We start from the raw sequence: 23109 nt of genomic DNA on the forward strand, positions 1-23109 counted from the left end.
GCAACGCTGAGGACCAGAACCTTGCTGTTAAAATGTAAATAGAAATCATTAGGATGGCTGTTTCTGCATCTAGTAGCAGATTATATGAACAGAATGCTCATGGTACCAAGCATATTGCTACTTCCTCATGATGGATGATTGATGCAAGACTGATATAACCTGCTCTGTTCACTTTTGCACTGAATAAGCTGTGGGATAGGATCTTCCTCTTCACCGCCTCCTCAATCCCCTCCCGGTTGGCAAAATATTCTTGCACCCCAGCCCAGTCTCCGAATGTTGTGGGATTTCAGGAGTCCCGGGGCTTATGCAGGGTTGGCGTTTCCCTTTGGGAATAGGGCACAGGGGAGACTGCAGTGTCTTTGTGATGTATGGTGTATTTACACACACCGTATTTTTTGCTCTATAAGATGCACCAGACCACAAGACGCACCTAGTTTTTGGAGGATGAAAACAAGAAAAAAAAAATATTCTGAATCTCAGAAGCCAGAACAGCAAGAGGGATCGCTGCACAGTGAAAGCAACAATCCCTCTTGCTGTTCTGGCTTCTGGGATAGCTGCACATTCACTCCATAAGACGCACACACATTTCCCCTTACTTTTTAGAAGGGAAAAAGTGAGTCTTATAGAGCAAAAATTACGGTGTATACAACCTGATGCTGCGATGGAGGGGTTCACAGCATTAACACCCCGAGAGGGTCTTGTTTCATGGTTGCAGCCTTGGATTCAAACAGAAATCAAACATCACGCTCTGTCTCTCTGACTTTCCAGTCTGTAGCTTTTTCTCTAGGTTGCATCACAGCCAACTCTGCTCTCCCTCCCAGGTTTTGTCCTACCAACTATCAAAAAATTGGAGGAGGGACCCCACTCCATTTCCGGTTTGGCCCAGAGCCCCCTTTCCTTTGCTCTCTTAATGGCCCATCACCCAGGCGATTACCTCAATCCAGGGAGCTGGCCTGGCTTTATATTTTAACACTTCCTAGGATTATAGGTGTCAGGCACCCAGAAATTCATAACAATATAATGCACTATAAAGTCTACCCCAGCCCGCTTAGATGCCTGTGTTGCACTTAGTCTGGCGTAGTAAATTATTCAGCAAATATTTTGCTTTTCAAATTTACCCTGCATATCAAAAGGATGTGTTTAACTGATAAAAGCCTAACAGCTCCTTTGGAGTCAATTATCAGTGATGTACAAAGTATTTTCCAAATTACTACATGAGCCATAATGCATCCGAGGGATGCCTCTAATCTCTCTGTTGTTGGAAATCCACTTTGAATTGAATTGCCTAAATATGGATTGACCAGGGTGATAGCTTGCTCTGTAAATGGGCATGATGTGCTCGTACCGAAATGCACAATCAAATAGGGGGCCATATTGTGTTATTCTGTGCTGTTATGGTCTATTAGGTAAATATTATCTTCCTTGTGGATTTGTTGTAGCTATACTGTATACACAGTTACCCGATAAGCCATATGGTCTTTCAGATAAATAAAATGTGTTTCTGGAAATTAGAAAGCGATGCAGCCCCAAAGCTGAATTGATCTCCTTAAGCCATAATGGCTCCAAGGAAGCCATTGGTGTAAAATACAATATTAGAAGAAGAAGAAGAAGAAACTCAACCCAACATTGCTATGTATTTTTACATGACCCTAAAATAGGTGTTTTTATCGTTCGCTCTGTGGGCTTCAAAATTCATCTGCTCCCAGTGAACAGATCACTAGCACACTGAGGGTTTGAACAGCATTAAGGTATTTGAAGAATAGTTTAATTTTATTTAATAGCTTTATTACAGGGCGTGCAGAACTGTGGCGTGATACATTGGAATGGGAAGTACGGTATTGTTGCTTTACCAAAAGATAAAAAATGTGTAGGTTGTACCCAACTAAGTTATACTCAGAGTAGACCCATTGAAATTAAGCTAGTCGTATTCATTGATTTCAGTGGGTCTACTCTGAGTACATGGTCGTAACCAGTATTTATGTTGGGAGGGCAGGGCTCCCACCTAATCTGTTCCAGAACCGAGCTACCGAGCTGCCAGTTGCGTTCCTTGAATGCGGCACAACATCATCCAAGCATTTCAGTTTCAAATATTCTGATTATTCCTACTTTTAGTTAAATATTATTTCTTTATTTATTTGATGCTGCGGGGTGGGCAGCTGCCCCCATGTCTGAATATGACCAATGCTCAATGCAGCACTGTGTTAGGATAAATTAGATACCTCTTATAAATCAAGTTACATAAGCCTCATTATGGGGAGTAATTTATTCTGTGAAGTTGCTTTTAGACCACATCGGGCGGTTTGCTCACTGAGTCTGCTGTCATCCACTTTGGCTGCCTCAGGATCTCAGACAAGAGAAAGTTCTTTTCCATTTCCCACTATTTTATTATTTTGAAAACCACCACCACACACAGGGGATTGAACCTGGGGACTTCTGGGTGCAAATAAGTGCTCTGCTGCTGAGCTATGTTCTTTCTCCAAGTAATGTTCCTTCTTCTTATGAGGAGGAGCAAAGGGCAATGTATATCATCAAAGCCCTGCTCTTTTACAAGTGGAATACTTCTTGGCTTCGTTCTGGTTTCTGTGATATTGCCAGGTATTGACCTGGTACATTCACCTTAAAGACTATATATATATATATATATATATATATATATATATATATGAGAAAGTTCTCCAGTGCTCTCTTTTGGGGATTTTGAAGGAATCATGCAATGCAGGTAGTAGTTCTGACTGTGGATTAATTTTAGAAGCTGCAGAAGGGAAAATGTTCCCCAACCCTGTTCTGAGGAATACTTGGTTATTTCAAGTACATCTTCAAATCACAGAATTGTAGAGTTGGAAGGGACGACGAGGATCATCTAGCAGTCCAACCCCGTGCAATGCAGGAATATTTTGCCTAACATGGGGCTCAAACGCACGATCCTGAGATTAAGAGTCTCATGCACTACCGAGTGAGCTATCCCAGACTTACCTTGTTACATACATTTTCCTTGAAGGATATGGACTCTATTGGGCAGGGGGTGGTGGGTTTTTTTTTAACAGGGTGTGTGTGTGTTGGGGTGCTTAGGGCAGGGGTAGATAGATGGAATTGTTTTCTTATTTTGCAGAGGCAGAAAAAAGATAGGGTAGTTATCTCAATGAAGAATACCTTTCCTATTTTTGAATAACGTCTTTCCAGATACTCTCTTCTTTGGTCCACATCATGTTCTTGATATCTCTGTTATAATTTATAATTTATATGCACTAAACAAAAGCACTCAAAAACATATTAGCACTCTTCTTTTTCAGTTGGTGCTGAACTTCCTAGGAGTATTCATTATCTTGGGGTGTGTTTTTTTTAATTAGGCAACAGGCTGTTTAATTGACAGGAAACCCTTAAATTCTCCCTCTCTGTATTTCAGAGGTATGAAAGAAGTTTCCTTCAACCTATAAGAAAATTGCAATTTGTAGATGTGTTGCAAGAACTCCACCAGACAGAAAGGGATTACATTTTTTTACTATACAATTGGGAACTCCAATGTCAGAATTTCCTTTATTAAAGTAGTATGAATACTTCTTAATGACCAAGAGATTTTTTTTAAATAAAAAAGTATTATCATGATCCATGTGATTAGAATAACCCAATTTGCAGTGCTTGGGAATGTAAGTGGGTGCCTGAGAAATGTATCAAAGAGGCAAAAATTCCAAAATTAAATAATCAGGCCCAAACTAACCACCCATCCTTTTAAATAAGTCTAGGCCTAGGTCTGCAAAGTCTTAGAAAATAGGTCTGCAGAGCCAGACTCAAATGACCCACCCCTTCATCCCCATTGCACTGTGTGTGGGTGTGTGTATGTATACAAAGTTAGGTATCACCATGGCCACACCACAGGCGGTTTTAGGGTAGAAGAAGAAGAAGAAGTTTGGATTTGATATCCCGCCTTTCACTCTCTTTAAGGAGTCTCAAAACGGCTAAGGAGTCTCAAAGCGGCTAACAATCTCCTTTCCCTTCCTCCCCCACAACAAACACTCTGTGAGGTGAGTGGGGCTGAGAGACTTCAAGAAGTGTGACTAGCCCAAGGTCACCCAGCAGCTGCATGTGGAGGAGCGGAGACGCGAACCCGGTTCCCCAGATTACGAGACTACCGCTCTTAACCACTACACCACACTGGCTACCACTACACCACACTGGGTAGTGTGACCCATTCAGCCACACTGGGGGCACTGCAACAACGGTGTGGAATGGAGGCTCGAGAGGATTGTGTGAGCGCTGAATTTTAGCGTTGTCCAGGGCGTTGCTGAAATTTGAGTGCCCAAAGTCCGCCACTGGCCTTGCCATTCTGTAATGGAGGCTGTGTACGCACGATACCTTTAAAGCACTTTTGACACACATTATTTCTCTCAAAGGATCCTGAGCACTTTAGTTTGCCCCTCCACAGAGTTATAATTTCCAGCAACCCTTGACAAATTGCAGTGCCCAGAATTCTTTGAGAAGAAAATGTGCTTCAAATGTGCTTTGAAGGTATAGCGTACATGGGGCTGCAGACTGAGGGTGACAGATACTAGCTTACAAAGGCACCCAGTTCGTGGCTAGGCTGAGATGTGTACTACGGATTTCTAGGTTATGCTCTTAATGAGTTCATTTAGATGGGGGACCTCAGGCTGGGGGGTTGGTGGTGAGCAAATGCAGCCTCCCAGGCTTCCCTACCTGGCCCTCAGCCTGCTTTCCAGACAACACACCTTCCTGAGCCTCACAACATTGCTTTGCACCCTCCTAAAGTGTTTTTACTGGAATGCGCCCTTGATCTATGATTATACCTCTTGTTTTCCTGCAGGGACGGATGTGTGAGTGTGAAGGAACAAGCCTGTTGTGCAAAGGTAAGTTTCATATTTATAGCTCTGTTTACTTTTGCTTATGGGCCTGCCCTCAACTGACATTTGGCCCCCAGAAGGGAATGTCACCCCCAGACTAAGAAAAGCTCCCCAACATCCCTGATTCAGAAATACAATGGTACCTCGGGTTAAGAACTTAATTCGTTCTGGAGGTCTGTTCTTAACCTGAAACTGTTCTTAACCTGAGGTACCACTTTAGCTAATGGAGCCTCCAACTGGTGCCGCACAATTTCTGTTCTCATCCTGAAGCAAAGTTCTTAACCCAAGATACTATTTCTGGGTTAGCAGAGTTTGTAACCTGAAGCGTCTGTAACCTGAGGTACCACTGTAGAAGAGAGGCCCTACACTATAGAACAAGGCAGCCTGAACTCTTTGTGCATTTTTGTTTGGCAGATATGCTCACCAGTCTCCTTTGTCTGTCCCCGTTATGTTGATAGTGCTCAGCTAGGCACTTCCTTTTAATGTTTTCCTCTCCCTCCCTCCCCCCTTCAGTTTCAAAGGTGTCTTTGTGCACGTATGGCTAAATTAATTTCTGTGACACACATTGCTGAAATGTAAACATGGTGCCACTTTGATTTCCCATGAAGATAGAACACATGCTGTTTCAGAAAAGAACATGCAAGATTGCAGGGAATTGTGGAAATCAAATGCTAATTACGAGTCCAGATGGGGGAAGATGGAGGGAAAGAAGAAAATAAAAGGAAGAGAAACAAAAGATGAAGAGAAGGACAAATCTCCTTTCCTGACTATTCTGTGCAACTGTCAGTCATTTCTGAATATCCAAAAGAAAGTCATCATCAGTAGAGGGGTTATTCCATTAGGAAAAAACCCCACTCCTGTGCTACATAAAATTATACTTCAACATTACTTATATAAGGGCCACCATGTTTCCTTTTATTTAAGTCTGCTCTTTGCTTCACAAGGGATCCAGGTGTTCTGCTTGGCAAGAGACACATCCAAATAACGGTTGACTTCCTTATTTATGTATGCATTTATTTATTGGTAGGGGAGCACCCATTGCAATTTCTCCACCTCAGTAGCCCTTGGTGCAACCTTAAATCTGTGTTTTGCTCAGCGTAGCCTGGTCTGGTTAAGGCTAAACAACAACAACTGTTTTTCCATCTTCTCACAATCTTCTTGTTGTTTGGCTTTGTCCAGTAGTGGCCGTGACCTTGGAGCAGGTGGGGCCAGAGCTAATGAGAGGTGGAGTCTATTAATTCCAGTTTTGCCCCTGTCATCTTCCCTGCTGAGTTCTACAAGGGCAACAACACTGGGAGGAGGAGGAGGAGAAGGACGATTGTTCTGATTGTTGATAAGCAGTGCCACCACTGCAGTGGACCGGCGGTTAGTAGGAGGGCAAGCCCAGAGCATATGGCAGCAATCTAATCTGAATGTCACCAGAGCATGGGCCAGCTACTTCTAGTCCAGGACAAGAAGAGTTAAGCCTGCCTTGAACAGGATTAGGTTTCAAGCACTGACTTAAGGTGATGGGTTTGTGGGTGGGCACCAAACACACACAGCACACTAAGCTCCCCCTTCTCCATGCTTTGTTACTCTCAGTGAGTTGGAGAAAAGTCTGGGTTGGGAACCCAGCTAACCTGGGGTTCTGAATAGCTCTGGGGAGTCCCCAGAAGGCTTGTGTATGTTTGGCGCCATGTCGTCTGGGATGGCAAACCATGGGCAACATTCTCTATGGTTTGCTTCAAACAAGCCAGCTTCAAAGCGTGAGTTATGAAGCTGGCTTGTGAAACTAATCATGGTTAGTGTTATCTGAAGTTCACCTTGTCATCTAAGCCAGTAACTATGGTTAACGAAAACCAGAAAGATCAGCTGTGTGGGGATAGGAAGGAGTTTGAGTCTGGAGCTTCTTGCTGCATGGTTTATAGCGTGATGTTGCAAACATAATGCAAAAGCACATGTGCAGGAAAGAGGTTAAAGAGCCTTTTCCTCTGCTTTAGCTGGCATGGTTATGACTTAATGGGCAGAGACATCAAACCATTGCTGAAAGCAAGATATCGTTTCTGTTAAATAATAGCCTTGCCTATAAAGACAGGAACCTTTACAGCTGTGTGGCTTGATTGGGAAAGATCTGGAGTGCAGTATATTCTGTAGTCTTTTTGTTGTTGTTGTTGAAAAAAAATCATTTTTGAGCATCTAGCTAGTGTTGCCAAGTTGATTTCTGTATGGACAAAGAAAGAAACATAGTGGAGATTCGAAGTTTTAATTCATAAGCCCTTGATGATAATTCCCCATCAAACAATCCAGATTCCCCCCCTTTAGTTGATGCTACATTCAGCAAAGGCATTTTGTAATTGTGGGGGAAAGATCACCTCATTAAAACAAAAAAGCACTCTGCTTAATTCCGAGCTGCTTCCTTTAAGCAAAACTATTGTGCCTGATGGCTGGGAGCCTTGATTGCATCTCTTCAGAGGGGAACACCCTGATTTTGAACTACATCCTGGGTCTCCTCCCTTCCCTGCCCCCCCCCCCCGCTTGTCTTTTTCCTGATTTGCAAGTCAAAGACTCGAGGTATATTCTTGCTTGAAATGGGTTTACTTGCTTCTCAATCGTAGGTGATTCTCCCCACCCCACCCCAAGGGACTGTAGCTAAACATATCACCTCCCCTCCCCCCTCTGCCTGCTTTTTTCTCTTCAGAAATGCTGCAAACTTTTGCTGATCACATACTCCTCAGTTCTTGAGGTCCACCCCCCTTCAAACTCCTGTGGAGAGAGAGATTGCGGTGCGAGTTATTCCTCCTGACCTCTCCTGAGCTCCCATTGAGCTAAAGGTCAGGGGTCATTTTCTCAGACTCCCCATAGAGGAGCGAACCAAAGGTCATTGCTTTAACTCACTCCAAGTGGGATGTGATGATGATGGTCTCTCTCTTTCTCTCTCTTCTCTCTCTCTCTCTCTCTCTCTCTCTCTCTCTCTCTCTCTCTGTGTGTGTGTGTTTGTTTGTTTGTTTGTTTGTTTGTTTGTTGCAGTATTAGTGTTGTGTTTTGCTGTTATTGCAAACCTGCAGCTATTGAAGCAGGTATGCAACAAGATAAACATGAGAGAAAATGCCAAAAAAATAAATAAATGGCACGTTCTGAAAACAATAAAGCCATTCCTACAAACCCTTAAAAAACACACGAACTCATCGTTACAGATGTACAATTAATGCCCCATGAATGACTGGGTCACACCTCAGAGCAAGCCTTGTTAAACAAAAACAGGTTCAGTAGGTTCAGTAAATACAGACTGGGCAATGTTCATCTGAGAACGGAGAAGCCATATTCCCTCTGATGTCTTCCATTCTAAACAACACTTTCATAGCCAGCCCCCCTCCTTCGTTTCTTCAAATGGATGGCTTGGCCTTTTCTGTGTCTTACAAAGGGAGTTGTTATGGGGCTATGTCTTCTCTCCGCCCCCCCTCCCTGGATTATATTTGCTTCCCATTCAGCAAACCTGTGAGTCTTATGCTGTCCCACGAAGAAATTTTTCTGCCTTCCCTTGGCATGAATGGTTTTGCTTTTTTTAAAGAAAAAACTTCCTATGAAGGAAGACTCATCATCACCATCATCAAAGGTCTTCCCATTTCGGAGCACCCCTCCTTTCAGAAATAATAATTGCCAAACTATTTCCACCTCCTCTTTGCCTTCATATGTAAAGGGAAGAAATGAAGGAAAAGAGGCTGGTATTCCTTGATTTCTTTGGAATGTCTGAGTGCGGGCCAGCCATTATTTCCCAGTCTGGATTCCTCTCCAGAAGGAGGGTACGAAGGCTTATTTCCTCTGATCCCCTCCTTACCAAAGAGAATGGACAGGCTCTGTCAATGCCATGGCTGCCTCTGAGGCTGCTCCTTCTCCTTGACCTGTCTCTCTTCCACACACATATATGTGAAGAGATCTCTTGGGCCTCTCCCCACTCCTGAATAAATAGAGAGAGAGAGGAACTAATCACAGGGCATTAATTACCTGAGGAGGGCCCCTTCTCTCTTTTTTTCAGAAGGACACAATGACTAAAAGGGAGAGAGGCCTTTGTTCCTTCCGTGAAGCCTGTCCTCATTTTGACAGAAGCGACCAAGGCAGTCTATGTTGGGCTGTGGAGAGAGATTGTGGTGGCAAATAGGTTAAAATATGGTATTTGGCCTGACTGCAATGGTCAAAAGAAATGTTCTGCTTGACTAGAACGAGAGCAGGGGAATCAGTCACATTTCATAGTATAACAGCTTAATTCCTGTTTATTTTTGATCTACAGAACTGTGTCTACAGAGAAATTAATATGGTATAACACAGCAACCATTTTAGGCACGTCCAATATGTGCATGACGCAAACATGCACGCATGTGTATCACACTGAACCCAGAAGTCAACCAAAAACATCACAAAAAAGAGGCAGAATGGGTTGGGGCAGGGGCAGAACAGGTTGTTTGTGTATAATCGGAACATCCATTGAAAAAGCCTGCAATTTCTTGCAGGTGCACAATGACACGGAACACAACCCCTGTGCAAACAGGGAGTTGCCTGTATGGATTTGGCTAATTGTAGTATTATAAAAGAACATTTTGGCCCTTTTTTCACCTTCACTGCATAAGTTGACTGATTGACCTAGTTCGCACACCATGGTAAACCACAGTTAATGGTTTGCCATGAATACACCAGACTGAACTGCTTTGCTGCTTCCTACTTGCAGTGGGAGGAAACAGATCATGGCCCCTAGCTTAGCGTTCTGTCCAAATCAGGGATCATGGTTTGTTTCATGCCAGCAAACCATGATCTGTAGCCAAGGTTTGGTCTTTGTTTACTGACCGTAGTTAATAAGAGTGAAACAAACCATGATCCCTAGTTTGGAAATAATGCTAAGACCGTAATTTGCTTCTGCCTAGCTTGAACTGGAGCAAAGTGGAAGTAATACACTCATGCATGATAAACCATGGTTTGTCCCCTCCAAATAAGTGAGCCCATCTATGGAGGCCATAAAATAGGGATTTGTAGGAGGGGCATTGTGTCAGGAGAATGATTTATGCAGGTGAGGCGGAAGGGAATATCAGAGACCAGAAGATTGCAGTAGTTGGGGGGAGTGATGATCAAGGTTGGAGAGGGAGAGAAGTGCTATAGTTTTACAATACTGCAAAGCAACATAACCTGGGAATGAATCGAATATGGAGAGCAAAGTGCAGAACGGAGGCATCAAGGGTGCGCATCTGTTGAGCAGAATGGTAATGTCAATTCAATGGTAATGTCAATTCAAAGTAGGAGCCCTAGTAAACTATGCGAATAGTGCAACATGGTGGTAAGTAGGCGCAGCAAGACTGGTAGTATAAACACCCATAGAGAGGAGCAATTGATTTCTGCAGAGAATGAGCTGCCCCTAGTGGCTATTGAGTCCAAATTCCATAGTGTCAAACTTGCTAATGATTTTCAGTTCAGTAGCTGGCTTGTTCCCCAGTTTGAATACCTATAAGTAAGTAGCTCTCAGAAAATACGTCACAAATCTTCATAGATCATTATAAGTCTTCAGGACTGTAAAGTCCTATAAACGGCGGCTCTTAAAGCTACATACAGTTCAGGGAAGTGTGTGTGTGTCTGTGCTTGCAGAACAATATTATGAAATGCAGAATCGGTAGGCATTTTACATTGCAATGAATTCACATATTTTGAGTGCCGTGGTAGGTATTTGTGTCTGTGCATTGCATGGCGTCTTGAACAAATCACAGAAGAGGCCTTTTCCCCCACACTAATCATGTTTTAGTTAAGTTATTGTCACACAATTGTTTGTTCAGAATTATGCTGCGAGTTTTATCCATTGTTGAGATTCTTTTCTTTTTCTCTGGAATGGAAAGTACAAATCCACTTTTAAAATGCTGAGATCTTTTGACTTCTCCCAGAAAACTTTTTTTTTTATCAGTCTAAGAGGATAAGAAATTCATTAGCTTAAGTTGTATGATTCTACCATCTCATTAGAGAGCTGTGTGCTTTTCGGTTTGAGGATGCCTCCCAGCTCTACATTGAAGCTGTCAAAGTTAAGGATGAAGGTATGGGACCACTTAACCATCCTATGAGGCAATTTCTTATTTTTAACTATGCAGACCAAAGGGTTCATTAGATTAGCTTAATGAATAGTTATGGGCCTGATGTACACTCCTCCCCCTCCATTCATTACTGTCTAATTGCAACCAAAATACACAATTGCCAAAAAGAACCACCCCAAGAAAAGAAATAAAATGTAAATTTCAGTTTATTGACAGTAATTATGTTTTCAGAGCCACAGTTCTTAAGTTTTCTTTCATAACCAGGTAACACAAACATTTTGATTTGAATGTCAACACCTCAGACCTGTAAGAGTTCTAAACAGTTGAAAAACATGTACATCCCTACACAAACCAGTAATTATTTTTACACAGACCTGGAATGATTACATCCAGAATCTTCCATTCTGCTTGCAGTATTATGAAGTACTTGGCAATTTATTTTAATTTCTAGCATCTGAAAAGTCGCTACTGGAAAAGCAGATTTTTTTATAAAATGCATAGATGAACACACACACACACACACACACACACACACGCACACGCACACGTGTGTGTGTTCATTCCAGTTGTGCTTTGACAATCTTCACAGTTTTGGTCAATTTATGTATCATCTGGAAAGTTCAGAATAGGGCAATTGGCCCCAAAATACATTCTGAAGCATCCTTAGTAAATCTTCTTTCACTCATGGAGAGAAACAGAGGCACTCAGGTGGAATTTCTCTGAGATTTCTCAGCTGTGGGCCAAGGCATCACCAGAGATAACCTCTCGTATCTTTCCTTCAAGTGGTAATGTTAAGGTAAAGATGAATGATTGCTTTTCATTTCCCCCTAAAGATATGAAGTCGAAGATAATGCCCGCTGGCAAGATTTATATAACTATATTATTGTACAGCACATGTGTTTATGTGGAACATTGTGGGTACCCTTCCTGTCTAAAAAACGATTTCAGATATTCTCTGTTGTATTATTCTAATTTTCTTAGATAAGATAAAAATGTGTTATACAGAAACATGTTTCTGGTGGAATAAATCTTTAATCACCATCTGGTGCTGGCTTCTGGAAACTCTCTGTGTCTCTCTCCTCCCTTTGCGGCCAAGCACTTATAGTGGACAGGTGACAAAGAGCGCTTCCTTTCTTAAGGTAAAGTAAAGGGACCCCATACCATTTGGTCCAGTCGTGACCGACTCTGGGGTTGCGGCGCTCATCTCGCTTTATTGGCCGAGCGAGCCGGTGTACAGCTGGTCATGTGGCCAACATGACTACCGCTTCTGGCGAACTAGAGCAGCGCACGGAAACACAGTTTACCTTCCCGCTGGAGCGGTACCTATTTATCTACTTGCACTTTGACATGCTTTTGAACTGCTAGGTTGGCAGGAGCAGGGACCGAGCAACGGGAGCTCACCCCGTCACGGGGATTCGAACCGCCAACCTTCTGATCGGCAAGTCCTAGGCTCTGTTGTTTAACCCACAGCGCCACCCGCATCCCTTTCCTTTCTTATACCAACACAACTATTGAAGGTGCGTGCCATGGAAAGGCTGGACGTAGAGGAATGGGGGGTGAAACCAGCTGGTGAACCACCAAGGGAAGAGGGCTGAAAGTCTGGGGAGTGGTGGTGGGACAATGATGAGTGGTCACAGGGAGGAGGAGGTGTCAGGAGCTGAAGAGGTAACACGGCATAATGAGCTGGGGAAGTGTCTGGCAGAGAGTCCAGAATTGGAGGCAGAAGCTGAAGCAAGGGAGGAGGGAGGGAGGCCAAGAGGCAGGGAAGAGACATAGATGTCTTCCCCCTGCTGCTGCTGCAGCAAGCTCCCCTCCCCTCTGGTCTCCCAGAACCAGAAGAGGCATGAAAAGGGCAGAGGACAGGTTGGCTTCATGTAGGCACAGTCTCCAATTGCTTGGGATAAACCCTGGAAAAGGAGGGGACTTAGGCTGCTGAGGGGAGGCAGGGACTTTCAGTCTCTGCAGTTGATTCATGGGTTCAAGACCAACCGGGGATGAGCTGCTGTGCACATTAGGCCTGACACTCTGCCAAGTCTGCACAGATCATGTTCTTGCTAATAAAGAGTGCACACTTCCACAGTGTCATTTACTGCTAGTTCCTGACAATGCAGGAACTTGGCATGCTAGGCATGGGAAACCTGTGGCCTTCTGTATGTTGTTGAACTTCAGCTTCCATTGCCCCTGATCATCCACCATTCACAGGGCCGGATTTAGGTTTGATGAGGCCCTAAGCTACTGAAGGTAATAGGGCCCTTTATATATCCAGCTGTCCTTTGTCAACAACAAATTGTCGCTGTTTTTTGTGTTGCATATATGCTATATGGTAATTTATGGGCCTAATAGGTATCTAAAGCCATTTGCACATAACAAATAGGAGCCTACACAACGCAATACACAGTTGCTGTATGTAGGTTTTGTTTTATTTGTTTTTTATCTTATATTTTAGAAATGTACATCCAGCTTCTTTTCCTTTAAATTTTTTTGGGGCCCCCAAGAGAGTGGGGCCCGAAGCTATAGCTTGTTTAGCTTATACGTAAATCCGGTACTGACCTTGCAGGTGGGGAGTAGTGGTCCAACACCACTTGAAGGGATGCTGGTTCAATACCCCACTATAAGTTATTGAACCTTCCTAAAGAAAATACAATATTTTTCAGTGTATAAGACTATATTATTTCCTCAATTTTTGAAGTTTAAAATAAGGGGTCATCTTATACAGCGATAGTGCATAGTGCATTTTCTTCATTTTGAGCCCACTTGAAGGGATGCTGGTTCAATACCCCACTATAAGTTATTGAACCTTCCTAAAGAAAATACATTTTTCAGTGTATAAGACTATATTATTTCCTCAATTTTTGAAGTTTAAAATAAGGGGTCATCTTATACAGCGATAGTGCATAGTGCATTTTCTTCATTTTGAGCCCCCCAAAATAGGTGGCTTATACATGGGGGCATCATATACACGGAAAAATATGGTAATCAGTATCCTGTTTGTAAACATTTTCCGGCATCCTTACCAGCTATGAAATACAGTAGAGTGGTGTCTGCGAAGACTCAGGCGGTTTTAAAATTGTAAGTTCTGCTCAAGTGAGTATGATACTGTTTCTGATCTCCATTTGTTTCCATACGCCCATAGACAATTTATTTTCTTTGTTCTCAACTATGTGATTTCAGGATAAACATCACATCACATGATGCTCAGTAAACTATTAGCATCCCAAGGAGAATACCACTAAAATTGTAATTACCGCAGCAGTTTGTATTAAAGAATCAAAACAGCAAAGCATTTCAAAAGCAGATCTCTGATTTTTAATGTGTTGTGTTTTAGATTGCAAAAGCATAGCTGTTTTGATATCACAATGGAGTGGAACAACTAGTCACAATTAACTAAGCTCTTAAGCAACGTATGGCACCTTTTGTATTTCCACCCCACCCCAAATGATTATATCTGTAGTTTTGTGGCTAAGCATAAACACATTATAAAATACTGAAAATCATTCAGCAAGCAGTGATGGAGGAATAAATGTGAAAGTTTGGCAATGCAATCCTAAATATGTCTCCTCAAAATTATGTCCCACAGAGTTAACTAGGGCTTACTGCCAGGTAAATGGATCTAGGATTGCAGCCTAAAAGTCTGTAAAATGCATTGTTTTATCATAATGAAAACCATTTTGACCAATGATATTGTGATGAGCTCTGTATGAAAGTGATAGTACACTGGAATAGTCTAAAGATACTTAATTGATGCACTGGGCTAACAATTTGGAAGAATGGAGAATTTTTTCAAGTCCACAATTTTGCATTTCATTTCATTCTACGTTTCAGCAAAAAATGGCTTCAGACCTTTTCCCCTTCAGCATGCTAGTGAAAATTCCAATAGCACACATTAGTTTAAAAACTAGGCTTATGACAGAATAACCAGTTGGCTGACAACATTTCAGCCTGGTGCTCCCCATTCTGATTGGTTACGTTGCATAAGGAAGGCTGACGCTGGATTGGCCGGCTTTGCAGCTGTTGCTATGATTCTGCTGTTGCTAGGATCGCTGCTGTCTCCAAGCCCTGCAGGAAACATGTAATGAATTATGGATGGTTGATTTTCTCAGAGAGGCCTGATCTGTAATGCAGATGAGCTTCAAAGACCCCCCTTTTCTTCTGGGTTCTTAAAAAACACACACACCCCCGAGTTTTAAATCAGAATCTGGCATTTGCAGTAGTCCCTAGTCACAGTAGTAACTACTGAATACTGATGTTAATTCTCATGCAAAACAAAGGCCAAAAGGTCACTATCTGCTATTTGTTCAGGAAAACCTTGTAGGATTTGCACTGAACGCGGAGACCGCTGGGGTATTTTCTTTTTAATTATTATTATTATTATTATCATCATTCTTATTATCATTATTATTGCTGCTGCAGAAAAAAGCAGCATATGGTACAGAGCTCAGAAGAGGAGCCATTAGAAATAAATGCCATTCTGTATATGGTAATATTATTCTCAGCAGGGGTTCCAAGACTAGGTTGCGGACTAGTTAACAGAATTCCCGCTTCCTCTGTTGCCTTTGTCAACAAAATTGTCGCCCAAATGTGACTCCAGGATGTTCACAGCATGCACTTTGATCTAGAGTATCAGTAGCTTTTCCATGGGCTAGAAGTGCTAATTCAGTGACTGTTATAAAGCATACAGAACACCTATTGCTTGGCAAGTAAAATGCCATCTCTGATGCACCAGACATAAACCGTGGTATCGGCTTCAAGTTTGGGGGTGTGGGGAATGCTTAAACAGGGAGGGAGGCCATTTGAAATCAGAGGCCATTTGAAATCCTATCCTCACTGTGGCCAACCAGATGAGGATGATAGTGATGATTTATTAAATTTGTATACCACCCTTCATCTGAAGATCTTGGGGCATTTCACAAAAAAGGCTTGTTGGAAACCCACAAACAGGACCCAAGTGCAATATCACTTTCCCTCTCTGTGGTTTCCAGGAACCATGGAGGCAGAGCAAGAACCATCATGGCTGGTAGTCATCAATAGTCTTCTCCTCCATGAATTTGTCCAATCCTCTTTTAAAGCCATCAAAGATGGTTGCCATCACTGCTCCCTTATGGGAGCAAGTCCCATAGTTGTAACTAGGTTGTACAAGAAGAAGTGCATCTAGAACTCTATTTATGAGGAGTTATATAGGATCATGGGACGCAGGTGGCGCTGTGGGTTAAACCACAGAGCCTAGGACTTGCTGATCAGAAGGTCGGTGGTTCGAATCCCTGCGATGGGGTGAGCTCCCGTTGCTTGGTGCCAGCTCCTGCCAACCTAGCAGTTCGAAAGCACGTCAAGTGCAAGTAGATAAATAGGTACCACTCCAGCGGGAAGGTAAACGGCGTTTTAGTGTGCTGCTCTGGTTCATCAGAAGTGGCTTAGTCATGCTGGCCACATGACCTTGAAGCTCTACGCCGGCTCCCTCGGCCAATAAAGCAAGATGAGCGTCGCAACCCCAGAGTCAGTCACGACTGGACCTAATGGTCACGGGTCCCTTTACCTTTACCTATATATAGGATCACAGTGTTCATTTCACTGACATTACTGTGAGGCAGGAGAGAGTTGCAGTGAGATAATGTTTTCATTACTCTAAACCTTTGCTCTTACCCGTTTATAATACTTTGCACTTACGTAGTGCTTTTGGGTGTTCATATGCACAATAGTGAACTTAGGTGAGGAGTGCTGACAGGATTGGAACCAAATGAACAAACAAGGCAGTAATGGCATGCTCCGGAAATTAACAAAAAATGTAATGATATTTGGAGTGGGAATCGAAGTTGGCGACGACCCTGCCACCATAAAACGCTGAATGAAAATGGAGCTTGCTCTGTAAACACACAAATGTTGACTGCCTATTGGAAAAGAGGAAAAAATGGAGGCAAGGCTAGCAGTCATTATTTTGCTGCACTTTCAGGTTGCATTTATTACCTTACAACAACCCTGTAAGATAGCTCCATATTTACCCCTTATGAGGCTGATGCTGGAGAGAGAAGTTTGGAAGAGAGATTAATTACTCTCTCATAGCAGATTTAGCACAATGACAGTTGCTCGTTGCTCCAAGCACATTAAAACTTATATTTACATCTGACCTCACCCACCTTCAAAAAAACATTCCCCACAAAAATACTTTGGATAGAATAAGTTGCACTTAGCTTTACAAATAAGTGAAAATTTTACTCAGTTTTCAGAAGTTACAGCAAACAACCCTCCAAACTGTTGGCATATAAAAATATAGACGAAAAAAGTTCCAAATTACTTAAAAAGAAATAATTTGCAGGAGAATTATGCAGTCTTAAAGATGCAGGCAGTAAAAACCTTCTTTTGGAGAGATTCTGGGCTTCCAGCATGCTCCAGGAAGTTGGGGGGGAGGGAAGAAGCAGAGGCTGCTGGGAGCTGGCTGGTCCCCTCCCATGGTAAGGAGCTCAGGGCTTCAGGCACACAGGTGTGAGTCAGTAACTGGATATAACAACAGCTGAAAGCCGCTCGGTTGAGTACTCCACCTTTGAGTAGAGCTTCTTGCAACACTGAATTGAATGAGAAGACTTCTGCAGGTAAGGGATCATCATACACACACCAGAATTTCCTTACCCCAAACTGGATTGCGGTGCAAAAGCCTCATAGGGAAGGCCTTCCCAGGTAGAACTTAAAGCTGCTGAGCTATATGTCTAAGAAATGTCTGCGGCATACCTTCCAATATCAAATGCAGAAAAAAAGACACTCGTTTTATATTAAATATGGGAAGCAACCCAACCATGTTAGATAGTTTCTTCAGTATAACCAGGCACTGTATCCCACCAATTAATTTTTTAAGATGGGAGCATCTGTACTGTATAGCATATTCATTCCTGAAAGACAAGGAGTATTCTGAATTCTAAAATCCTGTATACATTAATGGTTATGAGATCCAATTGCCAGGTAAGGCAGACTGAATTTTGCCAACAGCCAAATAAGAGACAGTTGGTAGAAAAGCTCTACTATTAACCAAGAAGTAAATTGCACAGCTGTTGAGACGTATCTAATAAACGGGTGCAGTTGGAAGGTATTGACTTAAACATATTGGGGATATTTATGCACAAATGATACGAAATTATCCATTTACACTAGATGTTAATATTTTTGTACGTATAGGCACAGTTTTCTTTCTGAGTCCCAGTCCAAGCTGAACTGATACCTTTGACACTCTTTATTGTGTACAGTATAAGATATGTTATGGCAGCTCAAACTGCTATTGCCTTATGTGGTTAATCTTGAGAAAGTTCATAGGTTGTTGCAATTGGCTGAAGGCAGAACAGATGGGAAGTTCAGTATCAAGGTCCATATCCAGGCTGGAGCTCATCTCCCTGTACCAGCCTGTGTGGAGAAAACAAGTCTCCCCGACAACGCATTGGGTTTGTGGGCTATTGCAACGAGTGGCTTTCAAAGCAGATCCCACAAATTCATGGAGGGTAAGGTTGTCAATGGCTTTTTGTCTTGATGGCTGTGTACTACTTGCAGTGACAGAGGCAGTACACCTCTAATACCAGCTACTGATAATAACGAGTAAAGGGAATACTATTGTGTTTGTGTGAGCCAGTGTGGTGTAGTGGTTAAAAACAGTAGTCTCGTAATCTGGGGAACCGGGTTTGCGTCTCCGCTCCTCCACCTGCAGCTGTTGGGTGACCTTGGGCTAGTCACATTTCTCTGAAGTCACTCAGCCTCACTCACCTCACAGAGTGTTTGTTGTGGGGAGGAAGGGGAAGGAGAATGTTTGCCGCTTTGAGACTCCTTACAGGGAGTGAAAGGCAGGATATCAAATCCAAACTCCTCCTCCTCTTCTTCTTCTTCTTCTTCTTCTTCTTCTTCTTCTTCTTCTTGCTTGTGGAGTTATCTGGGTAGTCGCTGTGAAAGCAGGATGCTAGACTAGATGGGCCTTTGGTCTGATCCAGCAGGGATCTTCTTATGATCTTATGAAATGATGATGCCTCAAGAGACATATATGTGAAACAAGTAAAACTGATCTAATACTATGCAACTCTTCCTTCAAACTGATTTCGAATTTGGTATTAGTTCTCTGTTGGCACGTCTTCCCTTGAGGTGTTTGAAATTCCTGATTGAAGACGCTGTATGGCATACTTTTCAGTTTTGGTTCTGAGGTTGGTGAGTACATCGCAAAGGGTGTAGAACAACATCAGCCTCCTCAGAACATTCTTCACCTCCTTGTTCCCGTTGTGTCCTTAGATTGCCAGTATTGTCAAATGTTTGTGTGGTCAGGTTACTATATGCAGTTGATATTTCTGTGTTGTTGTCGGTAACGATATTTAAATTCTTGGAAGTGCATTATATAATTCTCCCCCCTTCCCAACTGGTGTGAGTGGTTTCGTGGTCTGTTTCCACACTTTGAAGGGCCACCCTTGGGCTGCTGTATACAATAAAACTCAACATTTTGGGTCTATAACTGCAATATTTGTATACTTATCTAGGAATAAGCCCCATTGAACATAATGGGATTTAATTCTGAGTAAAGATGCATAGGGTTGTGCTACAATTCTAAATACTTACTAGAGAGTAAGTCCCACAGAACTCAGAGGAACTTCTGGGTAAATTTGCAAATTATTGTGTTTTAAGGCTACAATATTATACACACTTACCTGGGAGTAAGCCTTGATGAACTCATTGAAACTTGTGTCTGGTTAGACATGCGTACAATTGCAATATGGTGTTACTGTTGATTTTTCCTTTAACTTTTTGCAGACCAGCTTTGCTCTTTGAGTGAGGCACTGCAAGTATAGCCTCGGTTTTAGTTGCATCTGTTTTTAAAACACCTTTGGGTTTATTGATAATTTTATTTCTCACCTGCCAAGTACACATTTTTCTTTATTCATTTTCACCTTTCCTTTCTTAAAATCCATCACAAACTTGTTTTAGCCTGTCATTATGTAATTATCTGAACTTCTGTCATATTAGGTTTGTTTGCTTGTTTATGAAATTTGCATACCGCCCTATACCTGCAGGTCTCATCCATCTGCTAAGTTGCCTTGGACACTATTTTAGTATGACAGAATTTATTTATTTATTAAAAACCAAATAAGATGAACCCCTGCCATATGACACCATCAAGATTCTCAACAGTTCTTTGGCTAACTGTTGGCTAGACTTCCTTGAGCTGAAGATTCCCAAATTCCAATCTTGTAAATATCTGTCAGCTAAAATGTACATCGTGCGTATACTGAGTGTGCTCAGCCTGGAGCTTTGCCATCCAGTTGACTCTGCCAAATTCCCTCGCTGATGCTGAAAGACAGACACCAAGTAGGTAGGTTCATCTGAAACTCTGTGCATGCCCCAGAGCTGTGTGTGTGGTTTGGCTTTTCTCTGAGCAATAAGTGCAGCATTATGGAAAAGCTCCTGTGTTGTAAGCCAAGATTGATTCCGGCATGTGCCAGTCATGAGCTGTATTTGGCAAGAATTGCCAAATAGATATTCAGGAGCCCAGTGCTATAATTAATGCCACCAACACCATTAATTTGATCATATATTCCTGACATCTCCAGATAGGGGCTCTCCAGGATTTTGCCCCTCTTTCATATTTCAACTTCTTTCCAGCCTTTCTATACATTATGACATTATGGGTTCAGCTATGTTATCTGGTCTCTGCCAGGCTTGTTGACTCCAACTCTAGATTGTCCTACTCTGTAGTTCTTTCACCATGACTATCACCTTCCTCCCCCCCCCCCATGAGTTGGTTATCTTAAAATTTTATCACTTGCCGCTAGAAGCTTCTGTGTTGCATTGATTAAAATTGGTTAGTTCTGGGTTAATTTTTCCTTTTCTTTTTCTTTGGACTACTGCTCTAGCAACCTGGGCCTTGAAACACATTTTTGTAATCAATATCAGCATCACACCGATCTTCTGGGTATGTTTCTATTAAATTAACTATTTGTACAGAATTTGAATTAGTCACGCCCTGTAGACTCAGTAGAGATTGTGCATCAAAATCTACTACCTAGAATTCCTTAGAAGTCATATCCAAGGTATGGTTCCATGTTACCAATGTAGCATTTGAATTTTCAACTGGTTCAGCTTGTAAATTACAATGTGATATAATTTTTCGGAAGACATTAGATTTGTCAGTGCCCAGAGTCAGTCTACTGTTTGGGGATCATTCATGAGAAGACCCATGTGCTTCTTTTAGAGATGAATAATTCAGTATACCAATTAAGAAATCTTGTACTGTAGGTTTTATCTGCTTCTGGCAATGCAATTGTATTTCTGCTTTGGAAGGCCGGCCCTACCATGAGACACGGTGCAGCCTCAGGTGGCAAATGTTGAGTGATGGATAGTAGACAGAGCTGTGTGCCTGCTTTGTATGCTGTAAGCTATCTTGTTGCCCTTAAGTGTGGCGGAGGACTCTTGTCTCATTACCAGTGTTGAAGTAACATCCAAATGCCAGTCTAGTCAGCTGTTGCACATGTAATGAGGGAGGCACTATATTGTCCTTTGCCTCGGGTAGCAAAATGCATTGAGTCAGCCCAGCTGCCTTGACATGCTGTTTCCCCAGTTTTACAGATTATAGGAAAATTCTTGCATTTGCCATGTTTTGTGACTTGAAACAACACTGATCACAAGCTTTTGTCAGGGGGGTTGAACCCAGCACCCCAGAATGGCATCTCAGAAACACTTCAGATGCTCAGTTAAAAAAGGGAAAGAAGAAGGGTAAGGTAGACAATACTGTTTGTTTGTGTACAGTGGTACCTCTGGTTACATACGCTTCAGGTTACAGACTCCGCTAACCCAGAAATAGTACCTCGGGTTAAGAACTTTGCTTCAGGATGAGAACAGAAATCGTGCTCTGGTGGCGCGGTGGCAGCAAGAGGCCCCATTAGCTAAAGTGGTGCTTCAGGTTAAGAGCAGTTTCAGGTTAAGAACGGACCTCCAGAACGAATTAAGTACTTAACTCGAGGTACCACTGTATTGTCTTATGCAGGCTTCCTCAACCTTGGCTCTCCAGATGTTTTTGGCCTACAACTCCCAGGATCCCTAGCTAGCAGGACCAGTGGTCAGGGATGATGGGAATTGTAGTCTCAAAACATCTGGAGGGCCGAGGTTGAGGAAGCCTGGTTATGTAACCAAGCCAGCCAACAGGATTTCTGGGCCTGGTTCACTATGAGTATTGGGCCTTCTGCCCACAAACAAATTTATTTTCCTAGTTTAGAAAAGATCAGGTGTGTTCAGGGTGGTAAGGCTAAACTACTTCCTGTTCATTTAACTCTTAACAGCCCTTTGCCAGCCAAGTCACACACACACTCCAATCTCTTTCTTTCCTGAAAGATCATCACATATGCAAGTTAAACCTGTATGTGTCTTGATATGCTGAACACTTGGAGGATTTCTTCTTCTTCTATCCCGAGATTTCTTTCTTGGTCAGACTTCTACACAGGGGCTGAGCTACTGAATAAATTGTCAAGACAATAAAGTAAAACATTATTGGAAGTATGGGGACATGCCACTGTCATTGTAAAGATCCCTTGATCTAAGGCAGTGCTCTGAGATGAGCGACTATTCTTGGCACTACAAATGGAAGAATCTGTTGACTGGAATTTGTTCTTAGTTTTTCATTTTTCCACACTTGAGTTCACTTCACCCCATTTCCTCATAAGTTTGTGGTTCATTTATTTAAAAATGTTCTATGTGGCCTTTTCACCTCCTTGCAAGGTGGGGGACGGACTCTGTTGCAAAATATTTTTTAAAAAATAAAAAAAATTGCTCTATGTGAAAATTCGTCTTCATTTTGAGGCACATACACTTATTTTGGTACCCATCTCCCCTGTTATATGCGGTTTTGCTAACCATTTCCCCTAATATACTGTACCTTTGCGTGTTAAGTTTACAGATATACTATATATACAGATATATTGCGTGTTAAGTTTACAGATTTTTTTTCTGTACACTTTCCCCTAATATATGCGTGTTTGCATGCCTGCGTTGGCTAGAGAAGCACCCGTTTGGGAAGCGTGAATTAGGTGAGTTCACATTAAAATGTGAACCGGAACGAATGCCTCCCTCATCTCTGCTTGTAATAACTCCTTGTTAAACACCTGCTGCTGCTCCCAGTCGGTTCCATTGCCATTCTCAGCTTCATGGTTGAGATCCTTGGTTTGAGGCTGCTTCTTCGGTTGTTTTTCATTCCAAGAATGAGTGGGTAGATGAGGCTT

The 23109-nt window shown here is 42.3% G+C and overlaps 1 long non-coding RNA gene across 2 annotated transcripts in view; it reads left to right on the forward strand.

The window, feature by feature from the left end:
- LOC309326089 overlaps positions 1–23109 on the forward strand; it is a 76032-nt gene that overhangs the window by 15503 nt on the left and 37420 nt on the right. For both annotated transcript variants that reach the window (XR_014150128.1, XR_014150129.1), the window contains exon 3: positions 4817–4859. This is a non-coding gene — a long non-coding RNA (uncharacterized lncRNA). The remainder of the gene's footprint in view (positions 1–4816; positions 4860–23109) is intronic.

This window comes from Podarcis erhardii (genome assembly GCF_964252035.2).
Source record: "Podarcis erhardii genome assembly, chromosome: 12".
Taxonomy (NCBI): domain Eukaryota; kingdom Metazoa; phylum Chordata; class Lepidosauria; order Squamata; family Lacertidae; genus Podarcis; species Podarcis erhardii.